The following is a 27,820-nucleotide window of genomic DNA, read 5'->3' on the forward strand; positions in this document are numbered from 1 at the left end:
CATGTGTGAGGCACAGAGAAAGGAACTAGGCTGTCTGTCAAGTAAGCAGTAACACTTACTATGTCCAAAAATTTGGTCTACTGAATGTCCTCCCTTTTAATCTGTATTTTTCATACCTACCTATACTTAGATAAACATTACTTTTAATATTAGAACAACTAGCCAGTAACCTCCAGTTATCCCTAATCAACAGTTTAAAACTAAAACAGAGTACAAATTCCTTGCATGTGTTAAATAGAAATATATCTGATTTATATTCTGATGTTAAAGCAGCTCTCTCAAAGTTTCTCAGCTTCAGCATTGTTGTTACCTGGGAAAGCAGAATGTGATGGTCTAGTTCCCTAGTTTAAGAATATTGAGGGTTTTCTCACCTTTTATAGATCTATTATTAATGTCTCCTCATGAACATATAGCTCCATATAAACACATTTAAGTATCAGGGAAGAAAATGTGTCTGCTCAGTGGAAATGGAGATCTAAGTTTAGGGTAACCTGGAAATGAATGTTGGGTAAGAGGAAAAAGACAGGAACTGTGCAGGGAAAGAGAAAGGAGTAAATTTGGAAGGACAAGGAAGCTGATAAGTTGCACAAAGCTTTGAAGGTGAAGACAACAGGGGAGGACTTTCCTGTCTACTAGTGAGTAGCAATTAAAATAACAGAATCATAGATTCATGGAGTGGTTTGGATTGGAAGGGACCTTCAGAGTTCACCCAGTGCCACCCCTGCCATGAGCAGGGACATCTTCACCAGCTCAGGTTGCTCAGAGCCCCGTCCAGCCTGGCCTGGGATGTCTCCAGGGATGGTTCATCCACCACTGCTCTGGCCAACCTGGGCCACTGTTTCACCACCCCCATTGTAAAAAAAGAAAAACCTCATTAAAAAGCCCCAGCTAGTTTTTATGTGAAACCCATTCTGCAAAGGCTGAAGAGATGAGATGAAATAACAGGAATGACAAGGAAATCCAAGACTCAACCTAATCACGAGTCCAAGAATTTTCCAAATAAAATCTATTTATCACTGACAGCTGAAGTAGCAGTTGAAAGTTATTATGGTGATACTGGCTTCTTCCCTTCCCTATCTCCCATCCTGCTGATAGTTACTCACAGCTCTGGTCCAGCCAGTGGAATTTGTATTTTAGTCCAAGAGATTTGGCGCTGTGTATAATTTTCTAACTGCTGCTCATTTCAGCATTTTCCATATAGTTTTCATTTTTTCTTAGCCTAATTCAGAAGTGAAAGTGCATCAAGGCAAGAAAGATGTGCATTTAAAGCACATTGGGAGTCATTATATGTCATTTCATGGAGGAGTAGGTATTTGCACCAAAATCAACCTCACTAACCAAACAACTCCCTACATTTGAAAAGTTTTGCTCTCAGTCCTCTCTTCTCTAATGAATCTCTGGCTGAACCTTAATTGTACTCTAGCACAGTTCCCCATTCTGTATCAGTACACTCAAAGAATTACAGTATGTTTGTCTAAACCTATAATTTATTTATATTTTCCTATCTCATATGGCTCAAAAATCATTGAACTTGACACAAAGTGAGCCAAGTCCATATTTTCTTATTTTCTGTGTCGTATAATTATTATTCCACATTCAATTTTCATTCCTTATTACAGATGTATTTTACAATGTGTGTAATTATATACAAGTAAAAATTCAATCGGATCAATAGGAAAAACCATATTTTCCAATTAAACACAACAATAATTCTCCTTTGCTTTCTCTACCTATGTCAGCAGATACCTGAAAAAAACCATTAATGCAATGTCGTTGTAGAACTAAAGAAGTAAATTAACTTCCAAAGCTGGGGAATTTTTGATGAAAATTAGATTTTAGAAACTATTAAATAAATAAGCCATTGTTATTTAAAAATTAAGCTTACTCATATGAAGCTTGAGAAAGCCCTGTCAATAACCTCTTCTAATAGCTACCTCCTTCTATGAGAATATGATGATCGTAGAAAGGTGGTGATAAATAACAGCCTGTCTGCTTTTCCACATGCCGTTACTCACTCATATTTATAACATGCCATTTACTGAAGTGTGTGTGTTTATAGGCTCTCTGGATAAGTCTGATAAGGGCGGTGATTGGTGGTGGTCTCTGCTCAAAACAGCTAATGCTCAAAACTTCCTTTCCCCACCGATGCAAACCACTCTGCATCCTCCAGCACTTCATTTTTTGTGCTCTCCTTCGGCGATGTTGCAGCGGGAGTGAAAGGAATGCAAAGTCACGCTCTTGTGCTCTGCCCTTCGGCTTCGTTATTTACTTTACACTCTTCTACCTGAATGCATCAGAAAAGGCTCTTTTTAAAGACTCTTCCCTCCCTGCCTGCTTTTAGCTGGACCCTGCTGTGTTGCAGTGTTACTCTAATTTAAGCTGGCAGGAGGGTGTACTCAATGGTTTCACCAGGTGCCGGGCTGGAGGGGTCTCCTCATTGCCATGTTCTGAAAAGATTCATTATTTTTTTTTCCCCTTTTTCCAATGCCCAGCCTCCCCCTACCTTCGACATGGCAATTCTCTAATTGCAGCCCAGCTTAACTCGAATTCTTCCTGAAAGCGTTTTTAGCCAGTTCCAGAGCTGCCTTTTAGCTATGAGGGCTGAATGGTCGTTTCAACATCATGTGCATATCCAGTTTAGCAAAATCAGTGCATAAAGGAGGTAAGAAAGAGCTTTGTTGTGCTTTCAAAGCTTTGCTATAAAGCTTCAGCTTCCGCCAGTGCTACAGGATATTTTTTCAGAGCAAGAAATAACCTAAATAGATATTCCACTGATGGCTACTATGTGGAACAAGAAATAATTATTGAGAATTAACTCATTATAACTTCAGCGTGAAGATATTATGGAGGCTCTACTAAAAGTGAGCAGCAGAACACCAGCCCAAAACTTATGTCAGAGCTGCCAAACTTTGGAAAGCTGGACCACGAGCTGAAACAAAAGCCATGCCGGTATGCTCTGCTGATAATGTCCTTCTATCACTTGTGTGGCCCTGAAATAACCTCATCAGACGATCATTTGTCGAAAACAAATTTAAGGCAATCTACCATATGTAATTTACAGCCGTGGCTTGACAACATACTGCAGTTATCCCCAGCAGACACAACTGTTTACATTTTATACACATAATTGGGTCTGGTTCAGTAACATTTTTCATTGGTGTGTCTGCCAAAATTGTTAAGCTATTAGTACACACTGAATCCATGCCAAGCAAAATATTTGCCAATAAAAATGGCCTTATCTGTGTAAATGCCAAAAAGGTTTGTATTTTTTGGTGTATGTGTGTATTTTCAAGGCTCTACTCCATATAGATGTATGCATATGTAAACGTTTAACAAAGCTGTGACTTGACATTGATATAGCATATTAGATCAAGTCAGCCCAGCATTTGAATGAAGCCCATGAAACCATGTCTTATCTACCATGTTTCCCGTTGTCACTGCAGAGGAACCACACAGTGTCCAGCAGCAAAGCCCTTGGAGCAATCTTCTTCCTAAACAATTTCCTAGCCATCATATGCATACTGAACTTGTCAGGGAGAGGTGTCTTCAAGGTGGCATTCAGTCCCCAGCATGCAATACTCAGCCCACCCTTTAGTAATGAACATGCAACACTATGCAGCTCAGATCAGCACATCCACTCGAGCATCCATCCTTCTGTCTACCTCCCCATCAAATCTTCACTACCACCAAGAAAGTACTAGGAAGCACAGCTAGCTGCATTTTTTTTTTTTAACATGCAGTTTTGGAACTTTTAGTGTGCGTTGGTTTTGTGACTGGTCACAAGGATCAACAAAAAAAGAGCAATTTTGTGACTGGGATTTAGGCGCTTTTTTTTTAGTACTATCTGCAGCTTCAACACCGATTCAGGAAAATGCTTTCTCAAAACCACTTACTCACACTGCATCTCAGCTTCCCAGTTGAAGAGGAGGTGTGCTATGTTATTTAAAAATGCCTCTTCTTAAATCTTGTGGAGAGGAAAATAGTTTGTAAGTGGCAACTCTTGAGGAAAATTTTCTCCCACCTCCTCAGGAAATAGGTTGTTTGCTGTAATATCCTCAGCTCTTCCTATTCAGACCATCAAAATGTGAGTCCCTCAAATTCTCCAGCTCTTCAAGCTCCCTCTTTCCCCATAGCCCATCCATGGGAAGCAAAGAATGACCTGAGCTCCCACAAGCTTAAATAGGAGTCAATGTTGCTAAAATTTATGGGGAATGGGTCTGATTATTAGTATTGAGCCTCTTGTGAGGTTAAAGAGCAATGCTGAGATAAAGAACAAAGGCACAAGCTTTACTTCTCAATGTAATTGGGCATTAAAAAAGCCAGTTGTATTTATTTTGGTTAGAAGATATGTAATCATCATAAGAAAGGTAGACTACAGAGACCACAAATCTATGTGACACAATGATAACATCAGACCCCAGTTCAAATAATAAAAAGGGTGCAGATTTTCCACTCACATTAAAATGTCTGCAATATAGTTATCTACATGGTTTTACAGGTGCAATTTGTCTTATCCTAATACACACACATAAAATATGTCAGCTAAAGAGCTCTGCAGAAGTCCCTTTCCCTTCATTGACTGTAGATGACGTCCAGGGTAACTAGACAAAATGTGAATGTCTGCACTGCAGAGAGCTGAAAAAGAAGACAAGGCAAATTCTGCCTCTATGAATCACCAAGTACTTTTTGAAATCTACTGAATTCCTTGGGTCCCAAAGCTTAGATGGGTCTTGTAAGCATTCAACAAGCCCATGGGAGTTATTCAAAATCTGGGAAAATCAACATGTTGGTATTTTATTATTTGATGAAACTGAAAGAACTTATTCAGTTTAACACCTCCAGATCATGTGTTTCCCTGGGATGAACATACAAATGCGTGAGATACAAGACTTCAAAACCAAGTTTAATTCCTCCGTGTTTTTAAGAAGCACACTGCAAAAAGCGCAGGTTTTCGTATCAACACATTCTGGTATTTTTCCTGCTTTTTGTTTGATTTTAGTCTCCTTTTTTAAAATAGTCTACGCTGAGTTGCACCAATTCTCCACTCTTTGGATAACATCCCCTTAAAGCCATCAGCATGAAAGGACAGCAAGCCAGCTTTGATCTTTCTCTATGTTTGAAATGGGGTCTTTATCTTAATGTTCTCAAGTTGTGTGCCCTGCTATGATTAATACACCCATTAGCAATCGCTTACTTATAGTTTTTTCAATCAATTAATGCACAACACTCATCAAGAAGCCTTGAGGTTAATTTTAAATGATTTTTCCATATGGTAACCAAGAGACAGCATTCCTGGAGTGCTGGCTGTGCGGCTGCGCAGTGGAAGGTGGCGGACTTTGTCTTGAGGAAGGCAAAGAAGACACTAAGGCAATGTTCACAGCCACATCGCCTTTGGAGAACGTAGGGTTCAGCTTCATCTCACCCAACCTGGCAGACAAACCTGGGTAAGAAGATGGTTTGGCCTGGGTTTTGCTCTGTTAATCAGTGCAGACAGAGTGGAAACTCCTGAGGCTGGTTTTCTCATTAAGACCCATGAATCTCCTTTGGAGATGTCTATATCTGGAGAAAGCCCAAGGGATGTAGGAAATGGGGTTCATCTCATGAGACAGCTGCACTCTGCTAGTTTTCTAGACTCCCCTTATGTATAGAAAATAGACAGAAAGTTACACTTTTTTGTTCGATTTAGCCTGTTTTATATGTTCACTGAAGGCGAGAGGAACTGGCCATTTAAAATGCCATTTTCTTCCTGAAGTTTATAAGAGATATTTAGGGGTATTTAGGTGAGACAAACACTGCCTCAAATAGGATTAAGCGGGGTGATTCCAGGCTGTAACTCTTCTATTCATTATTTCATTGTAGTGTGAAAATGGAATTGGATTGTTTCTTCTAATCAGAAAATGGTTATTAAGATCCTATGAAAAAATGGTTATAAAAATTATTTGACAAAAAGAAACATGAGCCAGTTCTTCTGGAAGAGACTGCTCTGATCATAGAATCATAGAACAGTTTGGGTTGGAAGGGAGCTTCAAAGCTCATCGAGTCCAACCCCTGCCATGAGCAGGGACATCTTCACCAGCTCAGGTTGCTCAGGGCCCCGTCCAGCCTGGCCTGGGATGTCTCCAGGGATGGGGCATCCACCACCTCTCTGGGCAACCTAAGCCAGTGTTGATGTTGCCCTCCTATGCCTTACATCCCTACTCCAGGACATGTCCCCCTCTTGCTCAGCTCCCAAAGGCTGCACGGCTGCTCTGCAAGAGAAGACACCACCCTCCATGCAAGGGATGACAACCCCTTATCATTTCCACCTTTCCACCCTGACAACTGCTGACCATGAAGGGAGCAACACTCCGAAAGGAAGTGCCTGTATTTTTCATTTGTTTTGTAACATCAGTAAAGAATAAAGCCCTCCATCTGCTATTGTGCAGCTGAGTCCCTAATCTCTGGTGCCAGCTTGGCTGCTGGGAGCTGACCCTCAAGCAAGCGAAAGCGGGGTCAGGTGTACATGGGGCAGGATGGTTCTTCTCATGTGATCTGACACACACACAACCCTACAGCACCAGCAGAGATACCCTCAGGTGTTAATTGCTCTGCATAATTCATTACTTCACCCATGGGCAACATCTCTGGATTGTGTCCAGCATGCTGGTATAGAAACAGAAGTCAAAATTATTTCACTTGATTTTTTAATGGAAATACTCAGTCAGGAATTTTTATTTTTAATGATCAGACATAAAGAGGTGGCAAGTAATCCCGAGGGATAACTCCACATGCAAGTGTTGGCTCCAGCTGTTGGTGGGACTGATAAAGGAAATGGAATATGATCCTGGCCTGCAGGCTCTGGAACCAGTGATAATCTGATGATGAGTGCTACTTATTAGGTGCTTTTCCATGTGTTTTCTTTGATTTAGACTCCAGGCCCTAAATACCAATTTGTTCACATTATCAGCCAAACAGTTTGCAAGGCCTTTTGGAGACCAAGCAAGCAGATGTGCACAGGTCCCCTCCACAGTTCTTATTTTTCTGTCTGGATCTCATTTGTCTGCAGCACGTTTGGGTGACAAGCCTGAGAAAAGTCACCTTCAGCTTACATGTAAAGCCAGGCTTTAAATGGACTGGGAAGGTGCTGCGCACTCGCTGTGTTTGATGATTACCAGGGGCCTCTGCTCTCCTGACAATTAAGCCTGAAATATTGTCACAGCCGGCACTGAGGACTGAGCGAGGGATGGCGGGAGCTGAAAGTCTGAGTATCAAAAGTGAAGGTAAAGAGCCAGCACTGTGGACCCGTCAGTAGTTCCATCGTTTTACAGTTGAAAGCGGTGTGAAAGGTGCTTAACTTCAGACATCAGCTGGAAAATGACCTCACTTTTCTTATCAGTAAAATAAGTCTATTTGTTTTCCTCCAGAAGAGCACAACACATTTAGTTTACTAATGGTTTTGGGTGCTTCAGTCTCATTACGAAATATGAGATACTCAAGCAGTGATGGAAGCTCTGCGAGGACAGGTGCACCCTGCAGTATACAATAGGCATCCAATCCATATATGACGCTAACGGCAGTTTAGAGAGGAAAAGCCAATCCTAAGCAGATATTTTTCTGAATTAGGAAAATCTATTAGGGTGTAGCAGAGTTTGAAAGAATTTCAAGTGAGACATCAAACCAAATGTTATTTGGTTTAGCTATAAAAATCCCAAGGAACCTTTATTGGGAATTAAAGTGTTCAGGCTGTTCCTTGACATAATTAGAAATTTGTTCATTACTTATGTAATATTTTGACCCACCTAAAGCTTTCATTTTTACATGTGGTTCATCACTATAGAGGGTGATTTCCTTCACCATGTGTTGTACAGTACTTCCACTAGAGGTCCATTTTAATAAAGGATGCAACCACACATGTAGAGATATTGGGATGGATTCAGAAGATCACCCGACACATATATTTGAAAAGCACTCTCAGGCTTGTTAAATTGCTAAGGATGAGGACAGGTGTTTCAGATTCTAGGATGTACTCCATGAAGCCGAGTCTAGCTCAGAAAAAATAAAACTAGCCAGGGGTAGGTGTGCTGGTTTGGGCTGGGAGAGAGTTAAATTTCTTCATAGTAGCTGGTGAGGTGCAATGCTTGTCTTCTCAAGCAACCATGATGTGTGATGGAGCCCTGCTTTCACTGGGATGGCTGAACATCTGCTTGCTGATGGGAAGTAGTGAAGGAACTTCTTATTTCACTTTGTTTGTATGTGTGGCTTTTGCTTTGTCTATTAAACTATTTCAACCCATGATCTTTTGCAGTTCTGCCCTTACAGTTCTCTCTTCCATCCCACTACAGGACAGTGAGCGAGCGGCTGTGTAAGGGTTAGCTGCCTGCAAGGGCTAAACCATGACAATGGATTTACCTAAAAAATGCCATATTTCAAAATAACACTAATTTAAAACTTCAAAAACCATAAGGACACAGAATCTTGTCTTATGGTCGATCACATAATCACTGGGAAAGTGAAGGGGTTTTAGTTCTTTCCTCTGGTTAGCATAATCCATGACACTTGCCATCTAATGTACGTACCAGCATCTATCTACAAAACTGTTCTCATTATTGTTTACTAAGATATTCCTTCTTTTGGGATTTTATTACATTCAAAAGCACATACATATCTGCTGAGCAGACGGGGAACTTCTGAAGTTCAGAGTATCATAGGGTAATTTAGTTTGGAGGGAACCTTTGGAGGACACCTAGTCCAACCTCCTGCTCACAGCACGGCCAGGTTTGAACTTGGAGTTAACTGTGGAATTAGATTGAGTGGCTCAGGGCCTTGCCTAAACCAGTTTGTAATATCTCCAAGGATGGAATTTCCTCCTGTGCCTGTGTTTGACTAAAAAAAATTCCCCTGTTGCAACATGGACCAGAACAAACCTTGAGATGTTTCGATTTATTTCCTTAAAAGGCTTCCCCTATGACACTGTGAGAGTACAAATCTCCCTCAGACCACATTTGCCACTTGCAGAATACAAATAACATTCTTTAACAGACACGCTTTTCCTGTCTATTTTGCCTATACAGAAAAAAAGTGTTTGGGGATGGGAAGTCCAGCATTTAGCGCATATAACTCAACACTAACAGGTAGTGCTAAAAATGCTAAGTGAACACGGCGATGAGAAATATATGAGAGAAACATATTTAGATGCTTCTGTTTCCAAGAAACTGGCTGTTGGAAACCTCCAGAAATTTTAAAGTACACTCATACCTGCAAAGACCGTATTCAGTATGAGTTTTGAGAGAAGGTTTTAGGTACATTTTTAGTAAAATCCAGTTTCCACATCAGATAAAAGCCCCTCAGAAATCACTTATGCCTTGACGCTGATATAACTTCAAAATGCCACATATGAAGCACTCCGGCATCATTAACTGGTGCACATTGTTGATTTTTGCACCTCAAATTTGATTGAAAACAGGAGTTTATCAGTAAAATTCTACAATAGCCTTGAATATGGGGAAGTGAATTACTGTAATTGTTGATGCATTCTTTTTATTATCAAGGAGTTGATTATAGCTTCGTAGACTGAAATTATGGCAAATCTAAGACAAGATCAATTCAGTATCTAAGCAAATATTTATATGAAGGTGGAGACTGGCATATATTGATCCGTTTAGAAGTAGCATAATTCTATCTGCAAAACGCATTGGTATTGAAAGGTGTTCTATCCACTATGCACTTCCTCAAAAGCAAAGAGCCGCAAGTCATGAAGAAAAAAGAAAACACAACTTAGGAAGTCAAATGGAGCTGTGAACTCAAGCCAGTGGTTAAGGACCACCCTTTAGACAGAGACTGATTAATGCCAGGCTGCGTATTGTAGATAAATTGATAACCAGCTCATGTAGTAAGCTAGACATCCTGCTTGAAGGAAAAGAAAGCATTGAGAGCATCTATCAGAGCCTAATTTGTCAAGCTGGAAATTGTCCATGGGCAGAGCATCAGCTGCAACATCCCAAGTCTCCAAACATTCATGAGGGGTTGCCTTGATATAAAGTAGAAGAGTGTTTCTAACTTGTGGGACGAAGAGGGATCTTTGTGAAATGATGACACTACCCAACAAAGGCTGCTTTTGTCAGAGGAGAAGGCGGGTGTGGGGGGATGGAAGAGAAGAGGCCGGATTACCTTTTGTTGCGTTTGACAGTTGAAAAGGCCCTGGTGAATAATTACCCTTAAAACTAACAAACAAGGAGAAAGAAAAAAAAATGTAGAAAAAAGAGAAGAAAAAACCCCCTTGACCCCTCCCCATACACAATAGTTCCCTTTGAAATAAAAACAAAATAAAAATAACTGTAGGGGAAAATAATAACCTAATTTGACTTTCCTTTCTGCTTTTGGCAAGTGCACACACACGTAAATACACACACGCATATATACAATTTGAAAGCTCCCACTGTCACATTCATCTTAAACTTTTCGAGGCTCGATCCATTCGGCAGCAAATCTTATGCAAAATGCAATAATAAGTCAAGGGAAACTACAGCAGCAAAAAGTGCACCCTTGGTTGAAGGCCCCATTGTTTTAGTCACAAAAGAATGATTCCTGGTGAGCAGCAGTTGTCATCTGTTTTGCATACTCTTTATTTTACTGTTAATTGGCATTATGTGGAAACTTATCTAGAAGGCCATGGGAACCAAAAGGCATCCCTTGCCCCCTCCTTCTTTGAACAAGCAGAACCCAATTAAAGCACAATTATCTCTCTTCTGCTATTAGCGTCCTCATCCAACAGATAGACACAGAGAGGAGAAGTGTTATTAGTCTGAGAACAGCTACCTTTTCTTATGAAAATTCTTGTAAAAAAAGGAAGAAAATAAGGGAGGCGCAAGTGGTCCAGGCTTGGGTGAGCTGAAGTGCAGTGTTGTTTTTTTTAAAATATCTGATCTGGGTCTCCAGATGATTTTCTAAATACATTTATTGTCACTGGGGATAACTGATCTAAGACTTAAAATGGACTCGTGGAGTTTGGATGAAAGCCTGGAAAAATAAAGGCAATGGCCAAAAAAGAAGTGGAAAAAGACACAGGTGTCTTCCCAGAAAGCCCAAGATGTCTCAGAAAGCCATGAACTTGTCAGTTCTACTACAATTCCTCTGACATGACTACGGAAAAACATCTCAGGGGAAACAAAAAGACCCTTTTTCAATTTGGGGCCCAGAGTCAAGTCCCAAATCCATATCCTGCTGCTGAATATTGCAAAGCTACAACCAACACATGAGTTCCTGCAACCCCTACATCCACATGAACCTTCAGCACTCCAAGACGGCCATGACTTGGAGAGGGTTCCAAAGATATTGCCCTTATGTTTGTATTCCTGGGTTTTTTTGACACAATCTTTGAGGTGTTCTTGGAGAATGAACACCCACTGCTGATCCCAGTTGCATATGTGCCTGGTTAGTACAGACTTCAAAGACAGTTCTGCATACCTTCCGTATCAGAAGCCATCCCCAAGTTAGCAAACAATTGCACTACCACTCATCCGGTCTCATCAGCAGCTGCTAAGAATATGCATGTGTCAGAAAACATCATGCATTTTGTCGCTTCAGCAAGTCATGCCATCACGAGGCAGTACATGTCCCAGTTGTATCTCTCAGTTCACCCCCTGGATGTAACTATGGACTTAAAAAAAAATAAAGAGCAAGAAAACAAATAAACCAGCTGCCTCTTGGATTTTTTTGTTACTTTTTTGGGGGGGTTATTCCACTGCTTCATTTTCAACATGTGGCAGGTCCAGCTAACATATTTTGGTGAAGAAGAATACAACATACCGACACGGAAAGCAAAATATTCCTCTCAGAAGTGCCTCAGAGATGCCTGTTTGTTGCCCCAAAGTATTGTCAGCAAACCTCAGTGTTAACATTTTTAAGATTTTCAGTTTTATACTCATTGAATTGGTTTGCTAATTGAGTTCGTTTCCAAAAAATGTGTACAGAATAATGCCCGATAGGGTGGTTTTTAGGATACCATCAGCTCTTTGACCTCCCGCAGAGGTCTGCCCACTTTCTTCCTTGGAGAGCTCAGTGCTGCAACTCCCCTGCCCAAACAGAAAACAATGCCCCTGCATATGTGCTTTTTGATTTGTCATCACATACATGCTTTTTGCTTTTACCACAGGTGGTCAGTGTAGTGAAAGAAAGACAATGTCCCCTCTCCAAGAGCCACCTGGAATAGAAGTGACTGCTGCAGGTTCTCTAAATAAGCAGGGCAATTGCGAACAGGAAAAACAGCCCCACTTGTACAGCTGCCAATGGTTTTATTCTCAGATTTTCTGAAGCTTCTGATAGTGGGGCAAGTGCATTAACAAATCACCAAAGAAATAGTGATGAATTGGTTGAAGAGATGAGAGAGGTTCAAAAAAGGGGGAACAACATGGAAATTATGCCAGTACATTTAATTACAAAAATATGAAATTTCCTGTGTGCCTTCCCATTATGTAACACCCAGAGGCTTCTCTGAGAGCAATGGGGTGGGATGAGCAAATCCCTGTCCCCCAGCACAATGAAACCTGTGGGGAGACAGCTTTGGTGGAAAGGATTGAAATTAATGTCAAGCAATAGATGAGATATCAGTTGAGATTTTGATGAGATTTATGGCTGCAAATGTTTTCCCAGGAAAAAAAGTCACACCTTTAAAATGAAAAGAAAAAAAAAAAAAGAAAAAATTAAGAAAATAAAGAGAAACTCAAACACCATACAGATAAATGACAGCTTGAAGCTAAGTCCTCAGACTCTCAGGGTCATGGATGGCCTCCTTTTGTAAACACATGTGTAGGAGAAGTGTTAAAAAGTCCTTTAACCTCATCAAGGCCACCACCTATGCCTGCAAATCACACATTTTATGGAGAGCAAGGACATTTCACCAGCATCCTTTGCAGCATCACTGACCAGAACTGGGAATGTCACTTGGAGCAAATATTGCAGCTGAGCACTGCCTAGCACAGCTGCAGATTTTTCACACGTGGTCTAATACGGGTGAATTAAGATTCTGTAAAAAATAAGCAGAATATCCCACATTTGCCTGTTGAAGAAGTGTATTAGGGACCTCTTTCTGTTCTGACCTTGGTGGGACTGCCAGAAGTGTGACTCCTTAGCAACCACTAATTGCACTTAAAAGTGCCGGTTCCTCAGCAGTGAAAATTGCAGGTGGATTGTGTGCCTTCCTGGACAGGGCAGCAACTCTGCGTGAGCCTGGCCAAGTTAATTTTTATTTTCCCGAAAGGACTGAATGCTCTGTAGAAACACGTACATGCCTTAGGCATGCATTTCCCTTCTCCTCCCCACAAGCACCATATATTTAGCAATCCTTGGATAAACCAATTTGTTTCCATCATGCAGGGATGAACAAACCTCCTTGAGCCAGATGTCTAGCTCAGAAAAAACATTTCTCCAGCCTTTAGATTCTCTGTACCTGGGCTGCCATTCTCACAGGCACTTGTATTTCTTTTTTCAGCTAGATTTGGAAGATCGTTCTGAAGGCTGCCACGTACTGTTACTTGTATTTTCTGAGTTGAACTGTAATTCAGCAGTGCTGATCTCTGTATTAAAACCTAACGTACTTATCTTTCTCAACAAGGCTGCATTAGGTTAATATACTGCTAATAATAAGTGTTCAGGATAGTACTTTCAGCTGAGTCAGACTGTCCATTCCTTCTAACAGGTTAAATGTGTTAAAATAAAGAACTTACTTCTTTGCCTAGACCAGATAAGAGCCATGTCTCCTTGGAATCCATTACAGAAAATCCAACTAGCCTTAATTTAGCAATACAGTGAAAAAGGTGACTGCTTCACTTCAAAGGCACACAAACCTTATCAAATTTATGATTGTTCATTACTATCCCTGGTAATACTATGCTGTAGTTACAAAATGTAGCCATGGGAAGGATCTCGCCTGCTGAAGTGTATTTTAAATTGCCTTCCTTATTTAAGTCTGTCCTTCATGTTAGGACTTAATGGGACTCCTCGCCAGAGCAAAACACATGCTGAAAAGTTTTGCAGCAGCTGTACTCAAGGGTGCTTTCCTATACCAGGTGAGGACAGATCCTATAACTCACTTTCATTTGTTTTTCCATACTTCTGTGTTTTGTGTTATCCTGTTGCATGGGAGATGAATGCCTCTTTCTCACCTTCCTGTTTGTTTTGCTGTATGATATGCAGTGGCTTCCTAACCCCAGTAAGAAGGCATAAAAAAACCCAAAAAACTTTCCCAGAAGCAGAGCTGTGTATAGAGTCATATGCAGTGGAAAAATTAGAAATAAAATTAGATGGAAAAGCTTTGCAAGTAGCAAGTGATGGGACAGGAGGAAATGGCCTCAAGTTGCACCAGGGAATTTTTAGATTGGGTATTACGAAAAATTTCTTCATGGAAAGGATTGTCAGGCATTGGAACAGGCTGCCCAGGGCAGTGGTGGAGTCACCATCCCTGGAGGGGTTTAAAAGACATACAGATGAGGCTCTTAGACACATGGTTCAGTGCTAGATTTAGATTATGGTTGGACTCAATGATCTAAAGGGTCTCTTCCAGCCAAAATGATTCTATGATTCTGTGACTGATACAGGAACATTTTGCGCTCTTCTGAAGAATTAAGAAGAACTGAATTAATTCTTCAGGAGAATTAATTCTTACATGGCTCAAAGCAAATTTTACTCTGTCTTCACGCCATCCTCCCCACCCTATCAGGCAGCATCTAATTAGAATCTGTAAATTAAAATAGGTTTAGCCTGGGACAGCCAGAGCTCTACCATTAACAGAGTCAGTTTACCTTGGCCAACATGGATGAGCAAAAGGACTGGGGTGAAAATCCCTGGGCACACAGTTCCCACTGGAGCCCACAGGGGCAAACTGGGATGAAAATCTCTGGATACATATTTCCCACTGGAGCCCACAGTGGATTCCACTGTCTGTACCTTAGCTGTAGGTGACAAACCAGCACTCTCACAGTCTCCAAGGGTGGCATATGGCACCATGGACCATGCTGATCAGTCAGAGCTGCAAAGTGAGGAGTGTCGAGGAGCTTTAGGCACATTAAGGTGGGATTCAGTCTTGCTATGAGACAATGCTGCAGTGCTAATAGGAGCTACACAGTCTTTCCCCCTGCTGCAAGGAAAGATATACAACAAACTAGAGGGAACAGAGGATGCAATATCTACCACTGAGACATTTGTACTGTCCTGTGTAACAGGCTCTGAGTGGAGCACTTTTAATGTACCAGCTGTGATGGCCTCATGCGTGGCACTGTTAGATCTGCCTATAATGTACATTGTACATTGCAGAGATACATAAAGGAACCCTGAAAGCAACTCAGTAAGATCTTGAGAGCAGAAAAAAACTACGTTAGAGTGTCTGGACAAGTCAGTCTGTTCGCAGAGGTGGGTGGTATGTGTAGTCAGTGTTGCACTGTGCAGGCTGTGGGTTAAGCCTGTGTCATTAATGCTCCCCAAACAGCATATGGTTTTCAGAAGGAAGATGCTATGATATTCTGGTGCGTTTTTAAACTACAAGGAGATGAGCAATAAGTATCCCCAGGGGAATATCTCTCCGAGACACTCTATATCCGCAGCTAAAGGCGGTTCCACTGATATGAAGTTACCTCTTTTTCCAAACAGTGTAATGACGGGATGTTTGTTATGGCATTGCTGTTGTGAATGAGTTCTTTGGAGGGTGTGAGATCACATCTCCTGCATGTCACAACAGGAGGAACAAAACCTAGGCTGAAAATAGCTTTCTGCCGCAAAGCAAAAGAAAAACAAAATCTGATGTGTCCAAGAAATACATCTGCAACTCACTCATAAATCTAAACAGGGAGAAAATGATTGACTGACAATGTACAAACAGTTTTGTATTAAACTTCTGATTTCATACTGGTTTCTACGCCCACCACTCCATGCACCCCACAGCCAAGTTGCTAATTACATCCTTCCTATTGATTTGCCAATTCCTCCTCTGGCAAATAATGGGAGGGAGGGGAGAGGATTATAAAGACTGATGCACTTGGCAGCAAAAGCAAATAAGCAAATAAATACATAAATAAATAAATAATGCCACTAGTAGTCACAAAGACCAGCCTGTTTCATCCTTCCTCTAGTATCTTCAGCCAGACTTCAAGGGTTATTCAAGAAAAATTATGATCTGTGCCTCGGAGACATAAGTATCAATTAATGCTTAATTAACATTGCATGACAGATTGCTTTGAATAAATAGAACATTTTAAAATAATGTCTCTCTGTATTGTGGGTTGAAACAAGATGCCTTGTGGGAGAATGAGCAGCTCCCTGTTATTATATACCGTCTCTACAGCTGTAGCACCTGGAGGCTTTAAGTGCATCACTAGCCCAATGTGTTAGATCCTGTACAAATATACTGTTGGTAAAGACACTTATCTTGGATTTGTAGTGTAAACGAGAAGATATGTCGTATAGATCCTGTGACAGGTAGATCAAGGCTAAGAAAACAGGGGACTTAAGGAAATTTGAAAAGATGTACACATTATGTAGCAGTTTCTCATTATCCTGACAAAGGAGATTTTTTACAAAACTGATTCCCAAAAAATGATTCATGTAAAGCATTTGTAAACATCCTAAAATGAGTAAGAGTTGCCTTGTGGGGTAATAACAAGAAAATAGATAGGAAAAGAGTGCAGAGGATGTAGCAGAATGGCATGAAAGCCAACAACAGCCAGCATCTTCAAGTTGGGGACTTAATGCCCACCAGCTGATGCTGTCTTTTCTCACCTGAGTAAAAATAGTCTGATCAGCAATTAACCAGTTTCCATCAAGAGCTGCAAGTGAACAGCAACTCTGAAAATGAGCCCGTTTCCAGATCAATGTTGGCTGCTCCAAAATAAAGATGTTGGCTGAAAAGCACCCCGAGAAGTACTCTACCTACCCTGAGGCATTTTATTCATTTTAACGAGAGAGTAAACTAAAAGCCTCTATTATTTGTACTGTTCACGCTCATTTTCTCTGTGTATTGACTTTCGCGAGTTCCGTTCAGCAGACAGTGCTGGACCAACCAGCCACACTTGGGAGGTGTCTGTGGACTGGTCCTTTGAGGTGGAGATGTGATTGCCATGCAGCTGGCATGGCTGACTCCACTGCCCAGTTGGATGTTACTGGGAAAAATGCCATGATTCCACAGACAATAATTGATTTGAGGTCTGTTATTGACCCTCAGACCTTTTGTCACAAATCAGATTAGCTGGCAGCAAAAAGGTTATTAGATGCATCAAAGTTAAGAAAAACTGAGTGGCAAACATTATAAACAAAACCTTCTTCAGATTATGTTGACAAGTAAGAATGCACCTGCAGTAAAAAGCCATCTAGATATGTCCTGTGAACTTACCTACCTCGTAGTAAACAAAGCTTGTCATGTTCAGTGACTCCTAGCAATTTGAGGAGTTTTATTTTAGAGATGTCCTCTCCCTTTCCTCACTCCCCTCAGTTTGCCATAGGCTATCACCTCATTATACTATTACTACTTAGCATGAAACCTTGACTTTGAAAACACTTATTTTTCTGACAGTTTTTCACCTCTTTTGATTTATGTATTTATTTATTTTTTTCCTTTGATGCATTGTCTTTATCTTGCAGTGAGATCTCCCTATTTTGAATCCTGGCTACAGACACAACATTTCAGTTCACACCATCCCTAATACTCCCAATTAACCCAAACCCCAACACATTGTATATTTCATATGGGCAAGCTAGATATGTATATATATATAGATATATGTTTTATACATGTGTATGTATAGGAAACAGGTTCTGAGTTCCCATAGTCATCATTGTTATTATGGAAAGAAGCTATTTAATTCCTTACAGCAGCAAATATTTCTTGCCCAAAGAGTAAAGAATGAACTCCTGGACATAACCCTCAGGCAGAGCTATCATGTTTTGGGAACTGCCTCCTATTATTTATGTCAGTATCTGTACAGTGCTGGTAGTTAAAACTCTGGTTCACTAACAACTTCCATTCTGTCTTGCAAATCAACATAATTTTACATCATTTTCATTTAAATATTACTTAATATACAAGACTGAGTTTTAGAACTCTCCCCTACCATACTTGTAGTTTTATCTTTAACAGGCATTTCATTAATCATTCATGTCAAGACCTTCCAGGTTGAGATTAACATTTCCTCACAACTCAGGACATTCTATGATTTTATGATTCTTACTTCTTTGTGTGGCAGAAGCCTGTAGGTGCCCCAGCCCTCATCTGCAGCACTAGGTGTTGTATGCAAACCTTCCAGTTGAAAAGCTCTTAAAAATCTAAATAGAGAAGACAAATATCAAAGGGCAACTTTGACCCCACATCACAGCTGAGAAATAAGGGCTTAGGGACATTAATTCCTGCAGTCTTCCCATCTAGCTTTGGACAATGGCCATGCATAATTCAGGTGTCTAGTTACCCTCGACAGTAGTCTACAAGCAAAGAGAAAGCAAGAGAGACAGACTTGTCTGCAAGCAATTCATGTGCTGCATGGACTAGATATTTTCGAGAGATCCAGCGCTGTCCCACTGCCTGAACAGGAAGACTGGATTACTCAGCTCTTAATTTAGGTCTCAGTACCCATTTAAAAAATATCTGCACACCCAGGTATTTCTCTCACATGTTGAAACACCTTGAGGAGAAATCTGATCAGATGATCTTTCCCAACTGCTAATTTATTCTGCTCTTTAATTCTACCTATTACCCACTTAAAATCCACCCTAGCTTTCTGGCCTAAAGGCAAATTTCTGAAAACGTTGTACCATTTTGACTCTGTCCTTGGGGCTTTTCATTCCTGTTGTCTACACCTCTCTCTGTGTACAGGATCTTACCAGTCTCTTTTGTGCGAAACTATAAGAGACTCCCATTGAGTGCCATTTTCCATTCCTTTTCTCTGATTGCCTCATCTTTACTCTTTTATCTAAGATGCAGTACTTGCTTCTTACTCAGACCTCCCATTTGCTCCGTTTTCTCCAATCCCCTCCAAAACTTCTTATTCTCCACTTTTTCACAGAATCACAGAATGTCAGGGATTGGAAGGGATCTCAAAAGGTCATCTAGTCCAATGTCTCCAGAGTAGAAGACTCCACAATCCCCCTGGGCAGCCTGTTCCAGTGTTCTGTTACCCTCACTGAGAAGAAGTTTCTTCTCAAATTTAAGTGGAATGTCTTGTGTTCCAGTTTGAACCCATTACCCCTTGTCTTACCATTGGTTGTCACCGAGAAGAGCCTGGCTTCACCCTTTACCTATTTCTTTCAAAACAGAAAACCACCAGACTTTCCTTGTAAGGACAGTAATTCCAAAAACACTTTCTCCTCTCCCCTTCATGTCTAATTAAAGTCAGCACACTCTTTACAATCACTGCAGACCTCAACCTCCAGGTCTGTTTTAGACTTTTTCTGTTTGCCTTCCATATCTTGCACCTCACCTGCCAACATCTCTAAAGAGTCGGTCTCCTTTGCCAGATCTTAAGAATGTGTTTTTCATACATTTCCTCCCTATTTAATCAGCTGCCCAAAGCAGCCAACTGTTCAGTCTCTCATTTTTGATGTTTTGCCCTCCTTTGGCTATCTCAATTTCTCTTCGGGTTATCTTGTCTATTTTTTTCCTCTTTGATAAATCTGCCTCATTCCTCTTTCCCTTCCCTTCCCTTCCCTTCCCTTCCCTTCCCTTCCCTTCCCTTCCCTTCCCTTCCCTTCCCTTCCCTTCCCTTCCCTTCCCTTCCCTTCCCTTCCCTTCCCTTCCCTTCCCTTCCCTTCCCTTCCCTTCCCTTCCCTTCCCTTGTAATCTAACGCCCAAATATAACTTCAATATTAACAATAGGCAGATGATAATACTAGGGAAAATGCTGCTCCTCTGCTGAATGGGGCAGGGGACTTTGTGACAAAGGACATGGAGAAGATACTAAATGTCTCATTCACTTTGGTCTTTATTGGTGAGACTTGACCTTTGCAATCCCAGGTGTCTGAGACTGGTGGGAAAATCTGGAGAAAGACAGACATATCTTTGATGGCGGAGGATCAGGTTAAGGAGCACACTATATGCACGAGTCCATGGGACCTGATAGGATGCACCCATGAGTGCTGAGAGACATGGCCAATGTCCTTGTGAGGCCACTGTCAATTATCTTTGAAATCATTGTGGCAATTGAGTAAGGTTCCTAAGAACTGGAAGAATGCAAATGTCACTCCTATCTTCAGACAGTGAAAGAAGCAGGGTTCTGGGAACTACAGGATGGTCAATCTCACCTCAGTCCCTGGTGATGATAGAGCAAATAAGGCTGGAAATAATTTCTAAATGCATGAACGACATGCAGTTGATTGAGAGTGGTCAGCATGTATTTATGAAGGAGAAATCATACTTAACCATCCTGGTCACTGTCTGCAGTGAGATGAGTGGTTCAGTGGATGAGAAGAGAGCAGTGAATGTTGCTTATCTTGACTTTAGTAATGCGTTGACAGTCTCCCATAACATCCCTATTGCAAACTGATGAAGTATGGCTTGGATAAATGGACAGTGAGGTGAACTGAAAACTGCCAGGCTCAAAGTATCAGCAGCACAAAATCCAGTCAGAGGCCAGTCACTGGTGATGGACCCCAGGGGTTAATATTGGGTCTAATACTATTAAACCTGTCATTAATGACCCAGATGAGCCAGTCTGCACCCTCAGCAAGTTTTCAGATGATACAGAACTGGAAGGAATGGCTGCTACATTAGAGGATTGCACTGATATTCAGAGGGACCTGAACAAGCTAAAGAAGTGAGTCCACAGAAGTCTCCCAAAATTCAACAAAGGAAAATGCCAAATCCTGACTCTGGTAAGGAATAACCCCCAAGCATCACCACAGTCTTAGGACAGCTGTCTGGAAAGCAGCTTGTCAGAACAGGACCTGGTAGGAGTCCTAGTAGACACCATGTTGACCATGAGCTGGCAACACACTCTTGAGGCAAAGAAGGTCAATGTTTTCCAGGGCTACATTAGGCAGAGCATTGACAGCAGTTTGAGGAAGCGATCCTTCCTCTCTACTCAGCCCTGATGGGACACATCCAGGTGCTGGGTCCCTTTCCAGGCTCCCCAGTACAAAAGAGACATGGACATATGGGAGCAAGCTGCATAAAGGGCTATGATGAATTTTAAGGGACTGCAGCATCTCTAATAAGAGGAGAGAATGAGAGAGCTGGGGGTTTTATTAATGTGTGTAAAAGAAAAAGAGGATGGATACAGACGTTTCTCAGTGGTGCACAGTGACAGGACAAGAGGCAATGGACACAAACCAAAATATGGGAAATTCCATTTGAACTTTAGTAAAACCTTATTTGCAGTGAGGTTGGTCAAACACTGGAACAGGTTGCTGAGAGGCTGTGGTGTCCTCGTTCTTCGATGTATTAAAAACCCAACAGGACACAACCCTGAGCAATGTTCTCTAAGAAAACCTGCTTTGAACAGGTAGTTTGATTAGGCAGTCTCCAGAGGTCCCTGCCAGCCTCAAATATTCTGTGATTTTCTGAGTCATGGTTCCACTTCTCTACTATCTCGTTTTCTCTTTCTGTGTGCTCAACAGTCTCATCTTTGCTTGCTTTCCATTTGAGGAGTCCCAGCCATGATCTGCAAGCACCCTCCTTCTCTATCACTGTGGATATTGTCACCATCCTGTCACATGCCCATAACCTTGATATCTTCAACTCACTCTCCTCTTCCCAATGACACTTCCCAGTTACATGGAAGTCTTGCAGATCTGTTCTGTATAACATACATAATATAAAACCTTTTATCTCTATATGCCCATCCAGGTAAATCTATCTTCTCAGCCTTCTTAATTACTGCAGAATCCCTTTCTTTAATTTTGCCCTGATGATTTTTCCTGTATGCCAACGCCATTTGCCCAGATATAGTATCGATTTCCTCTCCCCATTTATATCAAAACTAGGTTGTCTGCATCCAGCCAACCTACACAACCGTTTTCCACAGTCTATGTGCTAGATTTTCAAATGAGTGCTATTTTCTTCCATGTTCCTCCCCATAAGTTTCTAAAATATAACCTTGCTATCTTCTTTCTTTCTCTGCAGTAATATCTAGAAAGCACTGACAAGGGCTGGGTTGCAGATGCTCTGTTAGCATTGCCTCTCACACTGGCCAGTGCTTTCTTATAACATCCATGGGTCTCCAGCTGTCTGTCACTTCTTGATTTGTACTTAGATGTAAGTCATTTCATGTACAGAATGTCTGTTTCTTGACTGCCTGGCACAGTATAAATGAGCCCTTGACTGGGACTGTAATGTAAATTATCATTATCAAATAATAAAAATAAACATGGATAAATAATAGACATGTTCTAAAGAAAATCCTCACAACTCCAATTATAGAAATCTGCACAACAAAGAACTATCATAATTTGATTTTAAATAATCAAGCATAATTAAAACATGCCAGGTACTGGAATGAGTACTCACTTTTTGTATTTTTCTTAGAAAAATCTAGGAATAATCCATCAAATACTTCTTGTTCTTGTAGGATACAGTTTTAACCTGGACGTCTGTTATGCTCAGTCTACCTGTAAAAGGACAGAGATAAAAAAAAAAAAAAAGCTCAGAAATTTGTTTAGTTATTTTAATGTATTTTCTGTGTCAAATGAATTAAAAACAACAGCTAACAGTCAAATAGGGCACATAAAACAGCCATCTTTACATATGTGGTTCCTAGGGTAATGTCAGATCCGCGCTGCATTAATGTATGCTTCTTCATGCCGTGGAAATAAATGTATCTGTTAAACACAAGCTAAGGCTTTCTGTAGAGCATTTAGAATTAAATACATCTCTTTGGCTAATTGTGTGAATATCCATCCTTTTGCCAAAAGAGTTATTTACCAGTTTCTCTGTTCTATTTTCGAGGGTTTCTGAGAAACTTTGTACTTGTTCCTTTCCTGTTCTGTGATTTTACTGTCCTCAAAAAAGTGAAATAATTTATTTCTGTAGTTAAGTGAAATATTTCCTTCCTTAAATCTTTTATTTTTGCTAGAGCAAAATGGTTAATATCTTACACAGAAGCTTCTTGTTGCTCCCACCCATGGCAGAAAATTTTGTCTTATCCAAGTTGCTTGTGGTATCGAAGAACGCCCGTTCAAAAGTAATGATGCATCTGTGACAAACCTGTTCAAAGGAAGTGTAGCACAGCACTTGGGCTCCTCCTCTCTTACACCTCTCATTAGCTAATCAGCCTCAAGCCCCTTCTCTTAGCTCCTTTCCTTGTTTCAGGGTGAGAAAGTCCCATGGGGACTGAGGAGGTGGAGAAGCAATGGCAGCAACTGTGTGTGTGTGGTTTTATTGAAAACCACATTTGTCAGGGCCAGCATCTTTCCCAGGTGACCCATTTTGCTTGATATGCATCTGTTTTATGTGCACTCTAGTGCACCGGGTCTTGTGGAATTTGAAGAAAACAAAAACAAAAAAACAACCAAAGTCTGAATGACGTGGTAGCAGTCTATAATAGAGGTGGGCTTCCACACCTTTCCTTGGCAACCTGTTTCTGCATATATAGTCCAAAACTACACTGACCTTTTAATTTTGCCAGTTCTAAATTAATTTCAATTCCAAGCTGTCCACTGAAAAGGTACAAAGGTCACATTTAAATAGCTGCTCTGCTACGTTGCCCTTTACTCCATGGTCCACATCCTTTGGCTTCCTCCCATTAATTCTGCTTCTTGAACAGCCCTCCTCTCTGCTGATTGTGTCCTTGTACAGATTATTTCTCCCCCACATGCATTTTTTGAAGCTGCATCTCATTTTGTGATTTCCTGCCTAAGGTTTCTAATCTCTCTATCTTCACTGATTTATGCAGTGCCTCCTAATTTGGATCATCTGTGGTTTTAATTAACATGTACTTTTTTTCCTGTCTTTTGGCTAATGAATGAAGATGTTTAAAGAAGACTGGACCCAAGACTACTCCCTGATGTTCCCCCACTAGAAAACTCATACGATTCAACGCATTTTCATTTATTACCTCATTTTGCTAATGGCCCTGTGGATGATTTTTAATCAACATCACAGGGTCCTTATCTAAGCCAATCTGAATTAATTTTGTGAGTCTCCTCTCTCACTGGTTTTCTCTTGAATGAAAGGGAAAACAAAGGCAGAAGAGACCATCACTCACCAGAATGTTTTTCTGGGAGATCTGGAAATGAGGAGGTGAGAGTAAATTGTTCATTCTCCACTCTTAGGACCCTGGTACACTTGTGGTCCCCCACCACTATAATATCTATACTTCACCTAATTTTTAATATATGTATTTTTAAACTACTTGACAAGGTAGTGGAGTGATATTACTCCCACTTTTGTGAATAAGCTCCAGCACAGAAAGAATAAAGAGGGGCATCAGCTCTGTTTCTTTAGCAGTCATGGTTATGAGTTGAGAGGTTACCGTTGCTTTTGCATTTACACCTCTCTTCTGGAAGTTACTGTGCCATGCCTGCCTGTGTATCTCTGCGATAGCTGATCAAATGCACCATCAGAGTGATTTCATCTCTTCTTTAAAAAAAAAAAAAAATCTATGTTTATATGCCAGTATGCACATATCTATATCATGACCTGAATGCCATTTCGAAAGACTGAGCCCAATGAGGTGTAAAGCAATGCCAGAAAAAGTAAGCATCAGGTACCCAAAGCATTTAAATGCTTAATCCAGACCACAGGATACAGAACAAGACAAACAGTGATATCTGTTGGACGTTGTTCGGAATATAATTTGGGCGCTTCCTTCTCACTCAACTGGCTGTTCAGATATTTCTGAAGACCTGGACCAAAGTGCTTTCTTTGATGTTACATAGGAAGTCTGTACTGGGCTTGAACATGGTTTAAAATGTGTTCGCTACCTCAAGACTTCTTTTCTATCAAGAGGAAAGTAATGTAATGTGGTGGACATTTAAGTTCCAGTAACTGCTCTATGATTGCGCTCTCTTGTTCCCCAAAATGTAGGGTGTTACAACTTCTTCCACTGTCATCTCCTGATAAACAGTTTCAGTGCAGTAGTTACCATGCTTTTGGATGAAAATAAAAACCACCTTTCTGCTACAGAGAAAAAAGACATTTGTAGTAGAGACTTACTTTATGTGGGTTATTTACTTTCTGAAATATTAATTGATGTTTCTGAATCAGCTCTGAAATATTTTCAGAAACTTCAGTTTTATGTGTTTTTTAATAAAAGCCAACAAGGTGTAAAAAAACCCAAAACAAACCAACAATTATTCTCTTTTCCCCCAACTCCCCTCACCAATCAAAATGCATGGAAAAACAAACAAAACCTAAAAAAACCCCAAAACAAACAAACAAACAAAACCACCAAAAAATAAAAAAAGGAAGGAAAGAACAAGAAGGAAAAAGAAAAAAGACCAAACATTTCCAAGAGTATCAGCAGTCACAAATAAACTAATCACAAGTTAAGAAATGTTCTAAGGGATCACAGAGGGAGCTAGAAACATGAAGAAAACAATTTAGAAAACATTTGCAGGAGAAAAATTCATAAATGCTCATTATATTTTTTAAACACATGCCAAAATTAATGTGTGTTTTTGCTTCTACCTTTCTTATTAATAAATGTAGTGCAAAAAGACGTGTAGGACAAAATGCTTGCCACCAATATTCTTCTTATATTAGGAAATAATTGCACAGTTTTTGCACTCTAAACTTTTAAATGCGGCCTAGTTGGAAATGAATTGCTAAAAATAAGCATAAGAAATTTAATCTAAGTCCATCGTCAGTGCAATTTATACCATACACAACTTCAATGAAGTGTAATTAGTGGTGCATTGCAATAATTTATTATTGGTTTAAAAAGCCTGAACAGCCAGGACCTTACAGGAAAATGGGAAGCTATGTGCCAGACATATTATTCTGGTTTATATTAATTCAGTTATTTTACCTTTGGTGCACATTCATCTATCCATACAATACGAATGCTCCATTGAGAAGGATGCTGAATATTGAATCTTTGGCTCAATATGAAATATGAACTCAGAGGCATAGCTGCAATAATACTTCCATTTGCATTATTATGATTAACATTCCTCTGAATAGGAAGCATCCAGCAATATTAATTGCAGAAATAGTGAGATTCTAATTGTCATAAATCACTGTGCAGTGTAAAGCAAGCTCTCCCAAAATCTTACAGAAAAACTCTTTGTGTGTGTGTTTTTTGGAGTTAATTTCAACCTCATTTTCACCAGGCCTTCCCATTTGTGTCTGTTGACAAGACAGTAATTATGCTTTTCTCTTGATTAACACATTCTTTTCAGTAAGGTCCCAAATAGCTTTCACATGAAAGGCTGAATTCAACAGAGCATGTTTTTTTCTCATTAAAGACTTAGCATTCACCCATAGTTAATTTATCACACAGATACTTCCTCTCTCATAGGAAGAAGGGTGGTCTTGAAGCTAATGCTCTTGATTTGATCAGAAGTTTTTTCCACAGCAGTTTAAATGAATGCCTTTTCAAATATGATGATTATTGAATTCATTTAATACATGAAAATAAGGAGGAAAATGGTATATAGTTTCTCTACTAAAACACAGATCCAAGTGAGATTTCACCTTACTTGGAACAATGTAATATCTAAACCTATTCAAGCTTATCAAATCTTTATCTATATATTTATATATTTGTATCAAGTCAACATTTCCCACTTCACTACCGTTTCCTTCTTCAACCCTGCTAGCAAAATTAGCAATATTCATCGGTTAATGAAAGTAAGCAACCTTGATAGTTGGTGTACCAGATTTCATTCATAACAGGCATGTGACACAATGATTTATTTTGTTGTATTACATTCTACCCTAAAGACCATCCAAAAATAAAAATGCGTTCATTATCAGTGTTGTGAAAACAAGACATCTGCATCAGGGACCACACACATGGAAAGGACAATTTCTTGCCACCTGTGCTCTTTAATTCAGACTTTTGATGGTTGGTTTGTTTTGGGTGTTTGCTTGCTTGGGGGCTTTTCAGATATATTTCCAAATATTCAAAAAGGAACGGAGGGGTGTAAGCAATGTTCAGCTCTGGCAATAGCAGAGCTTTTCCTGGCCAGCCTGCTGCTTGGGTCCATCCTTGGTTAACTCACAGTAGGTGTGATGTCCCAAAATTACTGTGGTACCAATTGAATTCCTAATGACAGTGTTTACTTTTCAAGAAAACACCTCCCTCTGAGATGGCAGTAATTAGTGTCATCCTCAACAGCACAAGAAATGGTCATAGGTGGCCTGGTTGCCGCTGGGAGGCTGAGGGAAGGAGATGGATCATGGACATGTCCTCACTGAGGATGTTCACACTAACTGTGCATCTCTGGCCAGGAATACTTTAGTCCTCATCTCTGGGCCTGATCCAAGGATCCTGCAAAGCAGCAGTCCCCTCCATCCCCAAATAATGTTTTTAGCCAGCATTTACTATTAAACATAAGTTTGGGTCTTGCTGGAGTCAGCAGAGCTTCAATATGTGCCCAAAGTCAAGTGTTCCCTCAGAGTGCCGTAGCTAAACGGGGACAGAGTGATGAATTGGAGGCACCTACTCATGTCCAGGATGAAATAAATACAAACACACATCAACTGGTCACTGCTGTTTCTGATTTCCTCCCTGCTGCACGTTTCTTTCTGTCTCTTTTTCCATTTTCACCCTCTGCTGCAAGGGACGACTGGGGCTTTGCTGTCTGACACAGCAGCTGAGCGGAATGAGGCTGGAAGCGGAGGCAGTGGGTACAGAAATGAGCTGAAAAACATCCTCCCAAATGAAGCCCTGCTCACAGAACAGCCTCTCATTATTTTGTTCCCCCATGG

General features: G+C 40.5%; 1 protein-coding gene across 12 annotated transcripts in view; it reads right to left on the reverse strand.

Moving 5' to 3' along the window:
• Positions 1-27,820, reverse strand: part of TENM4 (teneurin transmembrane protein 4) — a 1,673,798-nt gene that overhangs the window by 418,580 nt on the left and 1,227,398 nt on the right. For all 12 annotated transcript variants that reach the window (XM_071817725.1, XM_071817645.1, XM_071817681.1 and 9 more), the window contains one exon: positions 22,454-22,554. The gene's annotated coding sequence lies outside the window, so the exon portion shown is untranslated. The remainder of the gene's footprint in view (positions 1-22,453; positions 22,555-27,820) is intronic.

The sequence above is a fragment of the Patagioenas fasciata genome, chromosome 1, assembly GCF_037038585.1.
Source record: "Patagioenas fasciata isolate bPatFas1 chromosome 1, bPatFas1.hap1, whole genome shotgun sequence".
Lineage (NCBI taxonomy): Eukaryota > Metazoa > Chordata > Aves > Columbiformes > Columbidae > Patagioenas > Patagioenas fasciata.